Genomic DNA, 18,289 nt, shown 5'->3' on the forward strand with positions numbered 1-18,289 from the left:
TCAGTATTTAAAGTAGTAAAACCTCGCTAGTGCAAGCGTGACCTTTGATCTTTAATCTCCGCCTGCACGAGCAGGTTCTGCCACGAGGCAGCAGGAAAATGATTTGAAAAGCAAACAGACACAATCCTGTGCAAGAAAGAATAAGCACGGAGTTGTGAGATGTACTGCTTAAAAATAAGTTTGCCTACAGCAGTCCCACGCAGCAGCTCGTTATCCCTCTGGATTCTTGCTGAAGAGCTCCAAACACGTGTTAAAAGGTATTTGCAAAGAGGGTCTGTGTTTCAAGGGATCATATGAGCTCTTGCATGACCTTAAGTGAGAGAAACCAAAGCTGTCAATGTCAGCCTTCGACTTCCAACATATTTTCACCCCAGAACTGCATCTCGGTGTCCCTCACACATCCCCCTGCCCGAAGTGAACTTCCCAAAGAGCCCCCACACTGCCCACTTCCCAAACTCCACAGATGCCACATTTCTCAGTGGCTCAAGGCCATCCAATGACTTCTCACTGCACAAAAGCTTCCACAGGCTTTTTCCCTTAAGTCTGGTTCACTCTTCTGGAAGTCAGAGAGGTTCCTTTAAAAAACAGACAACTGAAAAAGTCCCCCATGCTGCTGCTGCTGCTCCTGGGCAACAACCAGTTGAGTTCCTGAGTAGATTTCAAGCACTATTTTTTTTAAAAAAGGACCAGTCTCAGCTCTCACACATGGGGTGCTCCAACCCTATAATATTATGTTCAAACAGCAATCTTTCTGCTACAGGAATGACCCCATCAGTGCCCAGCTGCCCACTGCTAATGAGCCCAATTGAACAAGGGACTTCACCACTGGCTGCATCTTCCATGAGAAGAGGAAAAAAATATTAAGAAATGCTCCAAGTGATTAATCTGCTTCTAATCTACACCAAGAGGAAATACTTTAACACTGCACAAAATAACTTCTGGCTTTGGTCATGCTTCAGACATTAATATAATTTCTACTCACAGGGCTCTCAGCAGAGGCTCTGAACTCGTGTGTGACTCAGGCAGGATCTGCTGTGGCAGCATGAGCTGGATCCCTGTATTTAGGTCTGATCTTGTAAGCTGCAGAGAACAAGGCTGCAGAGTAAGACCTTAAGCCATTAAGCACAGAATAACCAATGCAAATAACCACTAAGCTACACATGAAATGTGGTGGCCTCGTTCACACTGTGGTACCACCACAGCTCATCACTTGCCACCAGCAGAAACCAGGACACGGCAGAGGTACTGTGGGCAGCAGTTTGGGTTTGTGGCCTTGTATGCACGAAATAAAATTGAAAAAAAAAACCTTCCCCAGCTTTCATAATGACATGCTAGTACTCCATGACATGCAAATGAAGACCACACTTCCAAATGGAGGTTGTTTTCCTGAAATGAAGCAATATGAACCTCCTGACTCTACTTTCAAGGTGAAGCTTTAAGGCTAGACACCAATAACAGCTCTGAAACAACATTAAATATTTAATAAAGCAGCTTGCAGTCTATAGTGGACGAGACACCAGACTAGGCAGAGCACCATAAACTGTTCAGAGCAGTGTTTGATCCACTCTGACCAAGGAAAGTCTTTTAAGACCTTCTTTATTCCCACAATAACAAACTGGGGTTACCGTATCTCCTTGTTCTTTCAAATGAAAACCTGTGATCCCTCAGCAACCAAAGACAGCAAAACAAATTACATGATTTATTAGGGATCTGATGCACTGAAGTTTTCCTTGTGAAAGCTCAGCTTTGAAGACTCTTGACTGTGAAGTTTCCATCATTTACTGCACGTGAGCATTCAGCAGCTGAACAAGCAGGAGTGAGAAGGATGTCCTGTCACGCAGTGTTTTCCTGAAACACTAACCTAATCAGGAGCTGACTTAAGAGCTACTTTCAAAATACTACACAAGAAAATTCACTAGGTGCCAGTTGCCCAAGCAACTGGGACCTAATTAAATCTACCCAGCACTTGAGGGATTAGGCTGTTTTCTCCTCCAGTCCTCCAGCCTCTCCCCTGAGATAACACACACAGCTATGCTGAGATTTATTACTTGCTGACTGCTTCTCACATATGCTGATCTGGCCTTTGAATCAGAATGAACTTTGCTGGAAGTGACATTTAAAAACTGTTTTCAAAGTTATGTACTATTTTTTATTCAAAATATGAAATAAAAAGTTACGTAGAACATTTTAGTATCTAATGGTATTGATAAGACCAAGAAAAAAGAAACTCTTAGAACGGTATTTCTCAAGCTCTCAGCCCAACAGCCAAGTGAGAAACTTTTCATTATTTCCCACTAGTGCTGTGTGTATTATTTCTTTGTCCATTGCTTCCCAGACAGGGATAACTCCACACATGCTGCTCGGAGTTTAAAAAAAAAAACTTCCCACAAACGAACAGCCTTTTTGGAGAGGGGACAAAAAAATCCCCACCAAACCAAAACCTCCAGAAAACAACACATCAAAGCAAAGCAAAAACCCCAAACAAAGCAAAAACCACAGCAAGAGTTCTAAGAAAAAAATCCCAATATAAATCTAGGCAAAAAAAAAACCCTAACATAACCACTACCTTCCTCACACATTATGCTTCAAAACAAAAATAAATTGAAGTTGTCACGAGCACCGTTTAGGCTGAAAGAGGCAGGAAAAGTTTCAACTCTCTCCTAAAGATAACCATGAGGAAGTTTTTATTATTCATCATCTCTTGGACTAAAGCACTTGTTTATCTGCCCAAGCAGAACAGTTAGAACACTTTAAACTTCCATGGAAGGGCTCTGCTGTGAGAGCCACAGCAACTCCACACTGCACATCCCAGAGTGGGTTCCACAGAGTGGATAAAGCCCTCAGAATTTTATTAACAAACACACAGTACTTATAATTCATCCCCAACAACTCTCTACACTCACACTGAGCTGAGATGTGCACTGAGAAAAGATTTCCCTGTCAGGAACTCTGTCATGCTCCTGAAACCCTAAACCACTGTGAGCTCCCCCACGAGTGAACAGAACAAGAGTTATATTTACCTTTGGTATCTCAGATGCCACAGAAAGTCCTCAGAAGAGAAGAACCCAGCCAAAAGCATGGATTCAATCAAGCTTTGTGCCAAAATAGAACTTTATACTGCAGTGTTTGTTAAAAAAAGCCAAACCCTAAAGTTCAGCATGTACATGTTTAGCTGCATTCCCATTTACATTGCTGACTCCTTGCTTTTAAAAACCCCCGAGAACTGCTTTTACCAGTTCCATGGAGGTTGTACATCTTCCTAGAGCAAACTACAGCCTCTGGCTCCCAGGTACCAGCGGACAAACCTGACATGACACACGAGGTCCCCACCCTCGCTATCACCCCATGGTGCCTGTGACCAGGCCATGCTGCTAAATCCCAGTGCAACCACCAATCCCAAGGTAAATAGGCCCAGTTTGACTTAAAGTCACAGCTCTACTTATCTTTCACACTACTGTAGTCACAAACGACAATAATTCAAATCACAGCTCTCATTTTTGCACAAGGACTAAAACTCAGTTTTTTTAATGTTAAAAACTTCCCGGGAGCATTTGATCTCATGGTACTCGAGTCAAAACCAGAACATCATGACTGGTTGTTGCAAACAGCACCTTTGCTTAGGCAAGGGCAGCACAGGAACACCCCACCAGAGATGAAGGTGCGAGAGCCCTGCTCAGCTGCAGCTCCTCCATCCCTTCACGAAAGAATCCCTCCAGTCTGACCCAGAACACACCTTCATTCCCTCAGCGATATGTTCCAGCGTGGAGAGAGCAGACCCAAGGTGAAACACTGCCAAGATCTGAAAAACCTCACCGAAACCCCACACAAACAGATGGCATAATTTGGGTTTTAAATGCTGCTTAGCATTTCCAGCTGCAAGTGGCAAATATCGAACATGCTCTGAATATGCAAATGATGAGATCAACACAAAAGGGGACAATGCAATTTCTGGTAAAGACAGGCAGCCAGAATGTTCAAACAGACTGCACCCCATTTTCATACACCAGTCATAATTACTTTATTGCACTGGGAAAGGGCAATTGCTTTCCCAACAATCTCATAACCTTGGGCTGCTCTTAACTCTTTAATACCTGTTTTAACTACAAGCCTGGACTGGGGTTCCAACTTTAAGCCAGTTACAGCAGTCTGATATTAAACACACAGGGAAGATGAGTCTGCCTCACATACTCTCACACATCAGCACACAAGACACCAAAGAGCATTCAATTATTAAGCAGGAACTGCCATACATATATAAAAAAATCCATTCCCAGCTCTAATCTCAAAGGAATAGCTTTATTACCAGGAAATGGAAACCTGATTTTTGGCTTCTTTGTTAGATTTCAATAGGAAATGGAGCAAAATACAGTGTGTTTTGACTGCTTGGAAGAATAAATTCTGTAGGGATCTGTTACTATGTCAAACTCTGAAAAAAAAGTCCCCAACCTTAAGTGCTTGAATTGTATTGACTCATATTATGGCTCAGTCATTTCCACACTGTCTCGTGATTTCACTGCTCACTGGGGCTGCTTGTGCTCATCAGCACTGAGCAAATCCAGGAAACCTCACAACAGCAGAGACCACAAACAACTGAGTTCCCAGGTTCAATTTGTGCTTGGGTTAAAACACCTGCTCTGAGCAAGAACAGAAACACAGTGAACTTCCCACAGTCACAGGATGTAACACCTTGGTCCTGGCACAGGTAAATGTTGGGTCTGTGCACTGATCAGATTAGGATGCTGAAACCTCCTCCACAAAGAACCTAAAGCCACTTCATTTTGCAGTGTTAGAACGTTTTATTGCCTTTATTTTACTAACTAGATGAACCTGTATGGAGACTAAACTGTGCCAGATCTATGGATTAAAGTATCAAATGCAATGGCAAAACTCTGCATTTTCTCCAGTTCCCAGCAATGCCCAAAATCAGGCCCTGATCTTCCCAAACAACATCAGCACACAAAACCTGACCAGAACGTTCAAACTACAAAGTAGCTTAAACTTTAAGCATCTAAACAGAATAAAAGGTTATCAGACTGCAGATGCTGCTGGAACACTGACTGCCTCTTAACAAAATTTCAGTTTTATTTCAAAAAACAAGTAATTTTGATCTCCACAAATAAGCAAATTCACAAAGGAAACACTGCCAAAACAAAGGCATTTTTTCTTGCTAGTCTCAAGAAAATTCAAATCAACACTTAAGACAAAATATATTGCATGTACAAAACTGGTGTTACAGAAGCAGCAATTATCTATACCAAATTTGGTTGCTTTCAGTAAAAGGTTTACCTATCACAGCTTTTTACAGTCAGTTCATTTTAAAAAAGGGAAAAATAAGGAATTAAAAACCTGCAAGTATCAAACTTTTAGGCCCCAATACCAACACTTTCCAGGTTTATTTCACACTATATTGTCGTCTTATGAAAATGAAAGTGCCATCCATTTTCACAGACTAATTAAACCAAGTTTCCTTTCAAAATTTGCCATTCCTTCCCAAGAGAAGAGCACAGCTACATCGTTAATGCTGAATTTACAGCCTCCACTTCTTCTTTACTTTTGCGAACATTAGAAAAAGCCTGAATTCCAAATGCACCAATTACACAAAACAACATAGTGAAAAAATCTACACATCACAATCAAATACTGCCTCTTCCAGCAGTAAAACATTTATCCAATTACCAAGCCCTTTTCTTGGCTAAACTTGACACAAATGTTTCCTAAGGAAGGCCAGCCTGTTTTAATCATTTACATTTTTCAACACTATTTGTTCTCACTTTGTATCCAAAGGTCAGAACTCAAAGCACTACCCCAGGCAAACTTTGGAATAACTACTATTTTTGTCCACTCTTCTGGAAAGAGTTTCACTTCTGCTAAGAAAGCTGAAGTATAAAAACCAAATTTCCCTCTGATTCATTTCAAGATGCCTGACAGTATTTCTCATTAAGTTATCTGAGAGTGTTTTCTCTATGGGTCCTCTTTATTATTTAACTGGGAGTGTTACGTCATTACAGGCTTTTCCAGTCTTTAGTAATAGAGAAATTTGTCCTGTGTTCTGAAATACTGGAGAATCAGCCAAACAAGGAGCAAGGCTAAGCAAGGTCCAGTTGACACGAGTCTGAACCATGCCAGCTGCGATTCCAGCTGCCCTGACACAGCCCTCCGTCCCCAAATGCCCCTTCTTGACATGGTTTTATACATATTAATAAAGATTTGCACGTTAGTGGCTGGTGCTTGCTCCAGGTAAAGGCCTTCCCACTGCACTGAGTGTTCCCATGCACAGCACACGCAGCTCAGGGCTGCAGCAGGATCAGAAACTGCAGGAGCCTCCCCTCCCACACCAGGTCAGCCTATTCCTACAGCAACCCTGCACACAAGGGTGAAAACCTTCCCCTCACACCATCGCCTGCCGGTATTAGAGACTCCCATCAGAGCACCGGGGCGCCTTCCAGGACACTGCAGTGCTTTAGAAACCACTTCTCACTCTGTTTACCTTTAAAACACAGACTAGAACTACTCAGTGCTCTCGTGTGTCATTTACTGAGTCTGGCACTTTAAATACACAAGGTTCAAATGAAAATAAAAGTTATTCTAAAGCAGGAATAGCTATCTTGGCCAAAACATTACAGCTCACAAGAACTAATAAAACTGATCTGCAGCTTGTTGACCCAGTCCCACGAGTGAGCCACCCCCAGGAAAGCAGTCAGAGCTACTCTGTAGCCTCCAGAAAGCTGAAGGTACAGAGCACTGCCTCAAGCACCGCAGGCTGCATGGAATTCCTGCCCCCAATGCCTAGAAAATGCTGCTGGTCCTGTCCAACTCTGACTCTCAGCGATGGAGCCAAGTCCCCAACAAGTCACACCCCTGAGAGCCAACTCTCAGCTCAGCTCCTGAACTGCTTTTGTTTCCTGCCTGGTGCATCCCTGTACGGCAGAATCAGAACTTGTTTAAGTGACTGTGCCTGGCTGGGAGCAGCAGCAGCTCAAACCCCAGTTCCAGGCAGGGTTTGCACGCTCTGGGGTAGCAGTGGCCACCGAGCAGAGGGACACAGCCAACAGCTGGGGACTCCAACAGCTCCAGCCAGCACCTTCTAACCCACCCATCTGTCAGAGCCCAGCCCAGTGCTCCAAAGACACAGCCTTCATTTGAAAATCACTTGGCCAAAACAGCATTTCATGACAACCTCAACGCCCTGTACCTATTTCTGCACCCTGCCTTCGCAGCTGCTTTTTTTACTGGATCTCAGGTGAAATATCCTGTCAGCCACAGATATCAACAAGTTACAAAAATGCTGCTCTGCACTGTTTTACAAACTAAACAGTGTGCTCCTTCTAATCCAACATACACCGTTATCAGCACGACCTCTCAGTACCTCCTGAAGAAGTCCCAGAACAAGGAACAGTTAACATATGCACACTGACCTAACACTCAGAGCCGGCTCTATAAAGCTATACAGCCGTTAAAGAATTAAAAAATTAGAAACCAACAGGTTACTTCTGGCTGTTCTGAAGCAAAACAATAGGTGGCATAAACCCCCCTCCACCCAAAGACAAGGAGGTTTAGGATTAGTTCAGTGATAAACAGCTTATTTCCTTCCCCACACACAAAAATCAAACGCAGGCTCTCGGGCAGGGAGCTGTTAACCACTCACATCAGGAGACAAAAGCCTCATCTTTGTCACCTTTACACAAACAAAAATAAGCAAAAGAGGATTTGAGAGGCACATCAAGGGATTCTCTACAACCTGTAGTAAAATTGCAAAGACAGGCGATGCGTTCTGACAGAACAGCTGTACACATCATTATGTTAATTAAAATTAAGTCTCATCTACTTAGCATACAAGCAATTCACTGAACCTTAGTGACAAAAGGAAAGAACCATTTCCTCAAAGGGACATAATCACATACAACTGGAACAAGTTGTCTGCTTTACACTGAAGGCCACAGCAGAAAGGAGATAGAAAAGTATTCAAGAAACAGTCCTGGCTATTTTAAGCAAAACAAAGCACTATCAACTCTAAAACACACACAAAGGAAGTGGTCGGATAGATTACGTCAGCCGTTGCCTCAATTCATAAATTCTAACCACAAAACAAGACAAATTCTGAACTGCCTCTCTCTGGAATCCTGTTTAAAGCCAATACACGCAGTTTAGGTCTTAAAATACGCTCTCGAACGACACTCGCTGATGCATCACTTTCAAACAGCAACCGGGGGGTGAAAAAAAATTGTGTAATCCAAGTCAATTCTATCCTGCTGCCAGATCAAATAACATTTCGAGAAGTGCCTGCCAAGCACCCAGCCTGCCAGAGCACAATGAGCACTCAAGTGCTCGGGACTCAAAACCACCTTTCACTGGTCCCAGAGATCTTTATAAAATAGTTTAAACACTACTAAATTACAGGGTTGGAAAAACAAATAAAAGCTTTTAAATGCTGCTCCTACACCATTCTCAACTTGCTGTCAGGCATCTCAGACGTCTGTCTTGTGATAGTCACTGGGCACAAGGATTCAAAAACGCCACTGCCTGTAAGAACAAAAACTGAGAAAAATGTGGAGTCGGTTGCACGTCTGGAACTAATTGCCTGCAGATTAACGGCTTTACATTGCAACAGTGCTGTCTGTAGGGTCTGAAATCCAGCTGACTTTAAACTGAGTTCCCAGAAGAAACGTATCTGTGGAGCATCTGAAACTACACTTCGCTAGGTTTCTATTCTCCACTTCCGTCTACTTCAGGCCCAACATTAATGTTAAGTTTAAAACAGCAAAGAAAGAAATTAAGTGGCCTTGTCACCCGCCATTTCCACTCCCCGACAATTAAAGCAGCCCCATATGGCTGTAAGGAGCCATCCAGCCACACAATGCCCCGTGCACGGCAAAGCCACATGGACTCAGACCAGCTTAAAACCAATTGCAAAACAAAGCAGAGCTGGTTTCTTCCTCAGGAAACAAAGTGGCCGAGCAGGTCTCCTGTCACTATCTTAAAACACCATTAAATACCGTTAAAAAAGTTACACCACACACTGTCCCAATTAGTACTTCAAAGGCATTCTATTGTACCAAGCGTAATGAAAAAGTACTTTCTTCCAGGATAAGGAAAATGCAATCCTTATCTCCTTATCTCATTTGCTTTTAAAAAAGAGAATTAAACACAGCAGTCCGGTTACCCGAACTGTTTATATTTAGAACAGGGAGGTAAAGCATTTGTTATGGAAAAAAAACCCCCCGTGCAGCCTTTAGAGCGTTCTGAACTTCCCAGGACAGTAACAACCTACCCACGCCTCACCTACCAAGTCGATCCAACTTTTTCTGAAAAAAAAAAAAAAAAAAACCAACAAAAAAAAACCTGGAGTAACCCAGAGCGGAAAAGAGAATTAAGTCAAGCCTTTCCTCCATCCAGGCAGTTATCGTTGGCCAGGTAACAATTAGTCAACTTGAAGAGCAGCCTTAATTCTCCTCGTGGGAATACAACTTGTAAGGCACCGAGTCACCCAATCCATCGGCTGCGGGCCCCGCTCCGGACCCCCGGCGGGCACGGGGGGCACTCACCGCGGCTCCGGCTGCGGGCGAGCCCCGAGCCCCGAGCCCCTGCCCCGCTCCGGCCCCGCACAGCCGCGGCCCGGCGCTGCCGGCGGCGGAGCCCGGCGGGAGGAGCAGCGGCAGGAGGAGGAGGGCTCCGGGAAGGGCAGGCACGGAGGAAGCGGGGCCGGGAGGCGCAGCCGGTGAACAAAAGGAGGCCCCTCCGCCGCCGCCGAGCAGCTGCGCCCGGAGCGGAGCGTCCCGGGCCCGCCGCCCCCCGCCCCGCCCGGCCCCACGCACCGGCACCGGGCCGCTCCTGCGGCGGGGGCGGCTCGGCACCGGGGGCGGCTCGGCACCGGCACCCGCCGCGGCCCCGCTCCGCCTCCTCGCTCGGCCCCGCCGGAACCGGGAGCCCCGTGATTGATGGCAGCGCTTGAAGAGCGTGGTCAGCGAGAAAATGCATCTGCGAGCGGCGGAGCGCGGAGGCGAAGCATCCCCCCGGCGCCCGGCGCTCCCAGCCCGCGGTGCAGCACGAATATCAATGCACGGCCCCTCGCCGCCGAGCATAACACAGGGGGTGGGGAAATGCAGATAAATCGGGGGCCGGAGGAGCCCTCCACGCGCGGCATTCAGCCCCGGCATGGGCGAGGAAGGGATGCCTGGCCAGGGCCACGTTCAGAGACCCTTTGCACAGGGATTTGGCTGCAGCGCATTCAATTAGTGAGCCATTTTGTTCAAAATCTTTCCTACGACGCCTTCCTTCCCCCCATTAGAGGCAGAAATTCATCTGCTCAGCCAAACATGTTCCTTTTAATTGTATGTAATTGGCTTTTTTTAAAAGAATGAATATTTATCTTACTGTGCATCTCCACGCAAACCTGTAACTCATCTCCCAATGGCTTGTGTTGTTCCTCAACACCACAACCATGACCTTTCAGTTGTTAGTGCCGACTTAATTTTAGAGCAAAGCTCTGCTATTTCCCTTGCAGAATAACATGCAAAACAAGTCATCTATGTAATCCATTACCTCGGGGCAACGCACACTTTATCCCTGCCAAGCAAATCCATTTCCTAGCCGTACAGTAATATTTTACCTATAAAATAAATATGGGAGTACACCACCTCAGAGCTGGTTTTACAAAGCCAAGTTAAAAAAAAAAAAAATTCGAAAAAATGATAATCATTAAGGTTCACAGACCCGGTTAATTAGAGCAACACCCTCAAGTACTGCCTGCCAACTTCATCCTTCCAGAGGCTGCTAATTATTTGTAGTTGTGTATCTTCCCCCTATTTATCCAAACACATTTATACCACTTTCATACTAGAGCCCAGGAGTCCTTCAGGAGACAAAGATCCAAGTTTGAAATTTATTCTGTACTTTCTAGAAATAGCTTCCTAAAACCACCCACCCAGGCGAAGCAGCTGATTAATTCCAACACGCCCTTGCCGCGTCGCGGGACTGCTGTGATCAATACAAACCGAGGGTGGTGTAGGCACGAGCTGCACTCCTGCAATATTCATCGTACAACAGCTCCTGAACTGGAGCCTGTCTTCACCAGACCTGGTGCAAAACAAGCTTTGTAACCAAGTAGCCGTGTGATAGCTCCAAACCTGCCAGAGCTGAAACTCAATCCTCAAGTCAGCACAAAGCAACCACATCGTGTTTATCCTCACTCCTCAATTTTCTAATCAAATGTGGCCCAACACCTGGCAGATCATAGAAGGGAACTGACTGCTCCAGAGTGTATTTAAATCAGCGTTTACTCCTAATGACTTCCAAAAGAGCTTTCCAGCAGGAAGTTAATTCAGGCCAGGTTTCATCATTTGAAAAACGCCCTGTTTGATGGTTCTCGTTCAAAAACACCTTATCCCTTTAGGGCAGGTGACCCAGCCAGCTTGGATCACAAATCCCTAAAGTCAGTATATATTGGAAAAACGCACTCAGATAATAATAACAACTTTAAAACGCATGGATTTTTTTGTATCCCATCAGGATGAAAGTTGTTCAAACAGTGCAGAGCACAGCATCTGGCAGCCTGAGCACAGCAACAGAACTGGAGACTATTCTTGAATCTCAGACACCGTCTTGCAAATCCAACACAAACCAACTTCCGAATTCAGCAGTGTGGGAGATGGCAGAGAAATCATCTCAAGTCCCATCTGTTTGTATACAGCATACTGGAGATCCTTGAATGAGCAGAACAGCCACAGCACTCAATCACTGACATCAGAGACAACTCAACTTTCACTAATTGGCTTTCCTAGGAGATATGGAGATCTGCCCCCATTTCAGAGACTAAAATGAAAAACATGCACAGAGTACAGCCTCAAGCTCCATTTTGCAATAGGGACTTTTTATCTTGTCTTTTGAAAATGGACTATAAAAGATATTTTCCTGGTCATGAAATACACCTTTACTAGTCACAGCATTATAAACTTACAACAGCATTTCTTTTAGTATCCCTTCTGAAAGCTGGATATCTGAAAAAGGGAGGGAAATGCCAGTTACACATTCACAAAGCCCATCAAGACTAGGCAAAATCTTTGTTCACATGGGTCAGGAAAATACACTGGAAAGAGGAGACCTTGAGTGGAGATTCCCTGAATGGACAGGGTTGGAACCACTGCCCAGAGACCTCTCACTCTCAGAGAGCTCTTTGTGGTGTTTGGTCCAGCGTGCATCAGTCCTCTGGTGTTGCACAATGAAATAAAGCTCGACTCCTCCGCCTGCAAAATCCATCCCAGCTTTCTTGGCAGGCTCCATTTATCAAAACAAGCCTGTCATGTCGAGTACCATTAACAGATAATGAACTGAGACAAGGGATGCAGTTACAAGCAAAGCACTCCGCATGCTACAGGCCTGAGCACACAGCCAAGGGAGCTGATATTTACTATAAACATCATAATTAAATAGAACACCTAGCTGAAGAAACATTAAGGTCGTGACAATAAACAACAGAAGCTGAAAATCTGAAGAAATACGGCTTTGACTTGCTGTCAGTAATTCCTGACACTGCTCAAAGGCATGTGCACATCCACCCCTGCACACCTTCTCTTCTCGCAGCTAAAATCTGGGAAGCACCTGTTAACTTGCAGTTTTCGGCTTTCAGCGCTTCCCCTGAATCCTGTAACACTTTGTATCCTGTACCCACGCACTTCAGCTCATGAAAGATTGAGCACTGAGAAGTGACAGACAGCGTATCTTCAAAGGGCTGGAAAATGTGCTGCTTTCGAGACACACGACTCATAACAAACGCGAATAATTCATAACTTCGCATGAGTCCGACCCTATTGGAAGAATATTAAACACAGACACACAAATCTGAGAAATATTAAATAAAGATGTAATCCCTCCAAGACACAAGACCTATCAATCAGCAGCATTCCCCACTTCTGACAGCATTAGCCATTGAGCACACATAAACATTTCACCTGCTGGAAAAACCGCTCCAAAGGAGCAATTCCGGCTCTCCCAGGTATCCACACACTTGGAACACAAACTAACCGTAAACAGGCTTAATGAGATTATACAGATTAAATGGGTACATTAAGTTGTTTTTTCAAGAGACACTCACGACCAAGAGGTGCCACAAACACTTGGAAGCAGCTCTCTCTGACTCTGAGTTCACCCATCCAAGTCAGCTTTTAAAGCAGGTTGGAGAACACTGGCGGCTCGCACGGATTGAACACAAAGAAGCCTTAAACTCCTTTTAAGAACACGTGGAGATGTGAACATGACAAGTGTTTCCTAAAAGCCAATCCAACACAACTTCCCAGCTTCGGCAAGCAGTGAGTCTAACACACCAACCCCCTGCTAAGCTGAACCTATTTTTAAAAGGGGACTTAACACTGTCTTCAGAGCTCCATGGAAATCAAGCTCTCCCCTCGGATCTGGCCTTGCACAAGGGGAAAGAGGAAGGGAGTAGGTTCATGGAGAACAAACTAACAGCTTAATATTGTCCCAACACTGTTTTCCTTGTGTGTCAGCAATTGCAGCGCTCGTCACAAGTTTCCCTGTCTCTGTCAGTGTGTGCAATCCCAGCCAAAACCCCGGCGGTACCTCCAGTAAAACAAAAACCTGACCAGAGGCAGCTTAAACTGAAAGTGAGCTGGAGAACTCCAAGGGGCCAGCAGCCACCTGGAGATCTCTCAGCAGAGGAGAGGAAGCACTGGCCGGGCTGTCAGCAGGAAAGGTCACCTCCCACTGCTGCCAGCAGCAGCGCTGAGTGTCTGTAACCCAGTTCTGACTGTTTGCACTCGGACATCAAAGCACCCCAGCTCTATCTGAACACAAAACCTTTGGTCAGGCGAGAGGTGAGGCTCTGTTCCTGTGCACATCATGCGCTGTTTTCTTGGCACAAACACGGCGAGAGGAACTGATACCCAGCTCTTGACAAGACAGTTACTGCTGTCTACACACAAATTTCTTCAAATCCGCTCGCAGCAGGAAAAGTCGTGTCTGCACTTGCAGATCTGTGAGCACCCACAGGAAACCTGCTCTGAGCTTCAGCAGCCACAGCTCCAGCTCAGCTCCACAGTTACACCAGGGTGCTTCTCCACACTGCTGAAACGCAGTCTGTGAGAGGAAACTCAGGGCAACTGCCCTGTTGTTACTGCCCCAACACAACCAAAAAGCCATTTGGTGCTGCAATCCCAGCCTAAGGAGGCTGTAAACCCTGCACAGAGTTTAACAGCCACGGCCACTTCTGCTGCGCCACATTTACATACACAGCAGTTCTTACAAACCGGCGTGCCAAGAGTTATTTTATTTACAGTGTAACTGCTGAAATTGCCATGAGCCATTTCCTTGCCTCTCTCAAACCCCCAAAAGGAACCTGTACCCTTTACAGACCATGGACCTTAAGAGGTTTGGCTTTTTTTGCTGGGGTAGATTTTGTTTTGTTTTGTCAGGGTAAGGTTGCCCTGTTAAACCGAATTACAACAACTGTGACTCCTTCCCTGTACTTACGTGGGGCTCAGGATATTCCAGGTGACCTCTGGCCAAGCTCTAAGTCCTCTCAGGTCACTATTAAACTCTAGCACCACATCAACACTCGGGGACAGAGGAGCCTCCCAAGCACAGAACAGTCTGAGGAACTTCAGCCTGTTCTTAACGAGCCCTGGGCGCAAGAATTGCAGGCGATGCTCTTCTGTAACCGTCACCAGCAACTGCCACCAACTGCCCGGGCAGCCCTGCAGGGTCACTGGAGCCAAACCCCAGCCCACCACACAGGCACGCACCTCGAGCCACACAGAAACGCAAACCAAAGTCTCCCAAAGAAAGAAAAACCAGATCATTCCCAGGACCTGAGGCCTTTCCTGCTTGTTAATACAATTGCTTGTTAGGAGGTAAAAGCTGCCTTGGATTCCCCCTCAGCCTGGAACCTGTGACAGCCCAAAACTGCCACAGGCAGAGCATCCCTCAGAAGAACGGGGACAGGGACCCCAAGGATACAAAGGCGCTGCTTAACTCCATTCTGCTTGGGAGAAATCCCCTGGGTTGTTTCTGCACAGCATCCTGGATGCACGCTGCACTTCTGTCACAGTAGGAATGAAAAAGCAACAGTGGCTGCTGCTCCAGGGAGCTGTGAAGACAATTCACATGCTAACACGTGAGAAAAGCAGGCTTTACAGGAAGGCCTGGCTTAGGAAGCGTTGGGGAAACAAACCAACCAAAAATACCAGAAAAACTCCAACCAACCAACCACAACCCAAAAAGAAAGAGCCCAGCCCTGTCAGAGCTCACTCTCAAATGCCCATAGGGTGAAATGAGTGCTCCCAGCAGTGCCAGCCCGGCCCTGCTCCCTGTTCTCCCCTCCTGAACACCCAACTCTGCCAGGACAGAAACCCCTGAGCCCAGAGCCAGGGGCTGTGCTCCACAAAAGGCCAAGGAGAAGCAAACCTGGGGCAGAGAAGGGGACACAGCAGGGTTAAAACCCAATTCGAGGGCAATGATCCAAGATAGCTGCACCTCAAAGAGGGCAAAATTCAGCCAGAAATACAGGATGCTTTTTTGGGGAAGAGAGAAGCGGGGAAAAGAAATCACTTTTTTCCTGGTATTTCTCCTCTGGTTTGTTTTCTCTTCTCTGTAGGGACCAACACTTAAATTCAAAAGTGTTTTTGTACAAAATCCCTGCCCTGGGAAACTCCAAATGACAGAATGGTAAACTGTAAGCCACAAATATTGAAACAAAATCCAGTGTGTCTGCCAGATTTTGTGGTACTTACGGCAAGACACCAACCTGTTCAGCAGCTTCTTGAATTTAACACAAAGGAATGCACACAACTCATTTTAGAAGGTATTATTTTACACAGAACAAAAAAAATCCAAATATTTGTCAAGAAAAGTCATTTAAAAGGAAAAATTTACATACTTGAGAATGTAACAAATGGATTAAAACAAACAAGAAGCTCTTTGTTCTCAGATGAATATAAAAAAAGCAAACAAAATAAAATCCTCACTAGTTAAGTGTGTGTGGGAGGGGTAAAGCCAAAGGAGGGAAGGAAGAACTAAGCAAATGCATCTTTTTCAGCTCTATCAAAGCAGCTGTAAAACAATGGGAGTTTGCCTGCTCTTGCCTCCAGTTTAAACTAAAAAGTAACTCTGGGAATGGAAAACTTGATACCTCCATCAAGAGCCTGTGGAATGTTTAAACTATTATAACATAAAGCATGCTCATACTCACGCTGAAGGAAATGACTCCCAAGTGCTTCCTCTGCAATCCTCCTCCCAGAGCCAGACAGATCCTTTACCAAGGGATTTTCTCAACACAGAAATTGAACTACCAGAGATGTAAAATTTGCAATGGATTTACAGCCTTTTATTGAGATCACAGAGGAGATGGGAGCTGGGGCTGCAGCTCGGTTTTTGGGGCAGTAATCACTCGCACATTCAAACGCCTCTGAAAATTCAATAGATTTTTTTTTTTCAAGTGACAACAACCACAGGATGTGACCGTACCTATAATAACCTCTCCCTCCAGACAGGGAGATAAGCTCTAAAAACAGGAAGTTTCTACTATAATCTTGAAAAAATATCAACAGTCTGAAACCACACAACTCCAGTTCAGTTACACGAGGAAGAAACTCTTCACTTCTCAAAATTACAGGACAAGATACTCAGTGGATGCAACTAATTCAGGTATTGCTCCACCACACGTCCCCAGAATCCCCTAAAACACTGAATAATGTGAAGATTCTCAGTTTATCTCTCCTCTTTTCCCTCCACAGCTTCTAAGAATAAGCAAACAAGACAGCTTCACTCCCACAGGAAGCATTATTATTTTAGCAGTTTGCTGGACTCATTTTGATTTGTTTTTTCTCCACCAGACGGGGATTTACTGGTGCAGAGCTGTGTTTCACACAGCACTCAGTCTGCAGCCACCTACACAGGAACTTTTAGTCAACTGAAAGGAAGCAGCAGATTTTTGATAGCTGCTATCAACCAATTAACAGCCAAAAAAGCTTCTCAAAATTAGTTTCACAATGTTGCTCACGCTGGAGATGAGGAGGTGGCAATAGTTAAGCAGGGCTTACACCATCTTAGAAAACACTCTCTCAAAAGCAATAGATCCTGCTGTATATTTTAACATAAATCAGCTTCATGCTGCTTGTCAACACAATGCACGTTCTCCTGTCAGTATTCAACATAAAACAAAATCACACTAAAGGCTTAAAACTCCCATTCTCATGGCTGTGTTCTGACTCTGAACTTCCTTCAAATTCTCAAGTAAAACACACAACAGTCTTAACTCCATTCATGTTGGTTTCATGTGTACTGCAGCTACTACAGGAACTTTCAAACTCAGTATTTTTAGGAAGGCTAAACCTGCAACACATCAGTTTGTCCCTTACACTGTTCCTTCAGTGGCCTATTAAAGAATTCAACAAAAAAGGCATCCTGACTCTTCTTGTGATATGGAGAGAAAACAGCAAAAACTTCAAATACATAACCCCCACCAGAATCAGGCAACCAAATAATTCCAAGGCATCCTAGCAGCAAGGATGTGTGAGAGGGATTTATGGAATTTCTTGGAAGTCCTTGCAGAAAACTGTAAAATTCCAGAGTCCCATTCCCTGCCACCCTAAGCTGTGTCCCAGGCATTACATCTGGGATGAAATAATCACCTGCAGATTGCAAATCAAGCCCTGAAACACACGGACAGAGAGAGTCAATGCCATAAAACAAACATTCATTTAAGGAAGTCGCCACATGTCCTACACGGAATTCACAGGAAAACAAACACTCCTGGACAGAAGGAGCGCGGGAGGTGCAGAGGATGTGAGGCACATTTCCCATGTGGCAACAAACAGCTTTCCAGCCAACACAGAACCAGCAAAACCCCCTGGAACAAAAAGGGCTCCAAAGCGTGCCCAGCCTGCAGTGAGGGGACAGGGCCCAGCTGCAGCATTGCCATCTAGTGCCAGCCTCCAAAGAGAGTGGAAAACCCACCCAAACGCTGCAGATCCAAGGGGAGAGCCTTGAGGTCGCAATCGAAAATTGGGCGTTTTCAGTTCTGCCCTGGGGTGCTGCCAACAGCCCCAGCGAGAGCACTGAGGGAAATGCACAAAGCACAAAGCTCAGCAGCATCCCGGGAAGCTCCTTAATGTGCCCGGCTCCCCCTGCAGCTGCCAATCCTCTCATTAACCAAGCCACGAACCAAGGAACAACAAAACCAGCGTGCAAATGGCACAGGAGCCCAGAGAGGGGCACAGGAGCCCAGAGAGGGGCACAGGAGCCCAGAGAGGGCCACAGGAGCCCAGAGAGGGCCACAGGA

At 45.4% G+C, this 18,289-nt stretch overlaps 1 protein-coding gene across 4 annotated transcripts in view; it reads right to left on the reverse strand.

Annotated features, from left to right (window-relative positions):
- The window catches only part of RERE (arginine-glutamic acid dipeptide repeats), a 177,439-nt gene that overhangs the window by 129,078 nt on the left and 30,072 nt on the right, over positions 1 to 18,289 (reverse strand). Inside the window, exon 1 of one of the 4 annotated variants that reach the window (XM_042032148.1) lies at positions 9,543 to 9,561. The exons of the other annotated variants lie outside the window; for them this stretch is intronic. The gene's annotated coding sequence lies outside the window, so the exon portion shown is untranslated. Of the gene's footprint in view, positions 1 to 9,542; positions 9,562 to 18,289 lie in introns of those variants that run through there. 4 annotated transcript variants of the gene reach the window in all.

The sequence above is a fragment of the Corvus kubaryi genome, unplaced genomic scaffold (genome assembly GCF_017639235.1).
Source record: "Corvus kubaryi isolate FWS band 111438036 unplaced genomic scaffold, C.kubaryi_AGA036_p1.0 37352, whole genome shotgun sequence".
Lineage (NCBI taxonomy): Eukaryota > Metazoa > Chordata > Aves > Passeriformes > Corvidae > Corvus > Corvus kubaryi.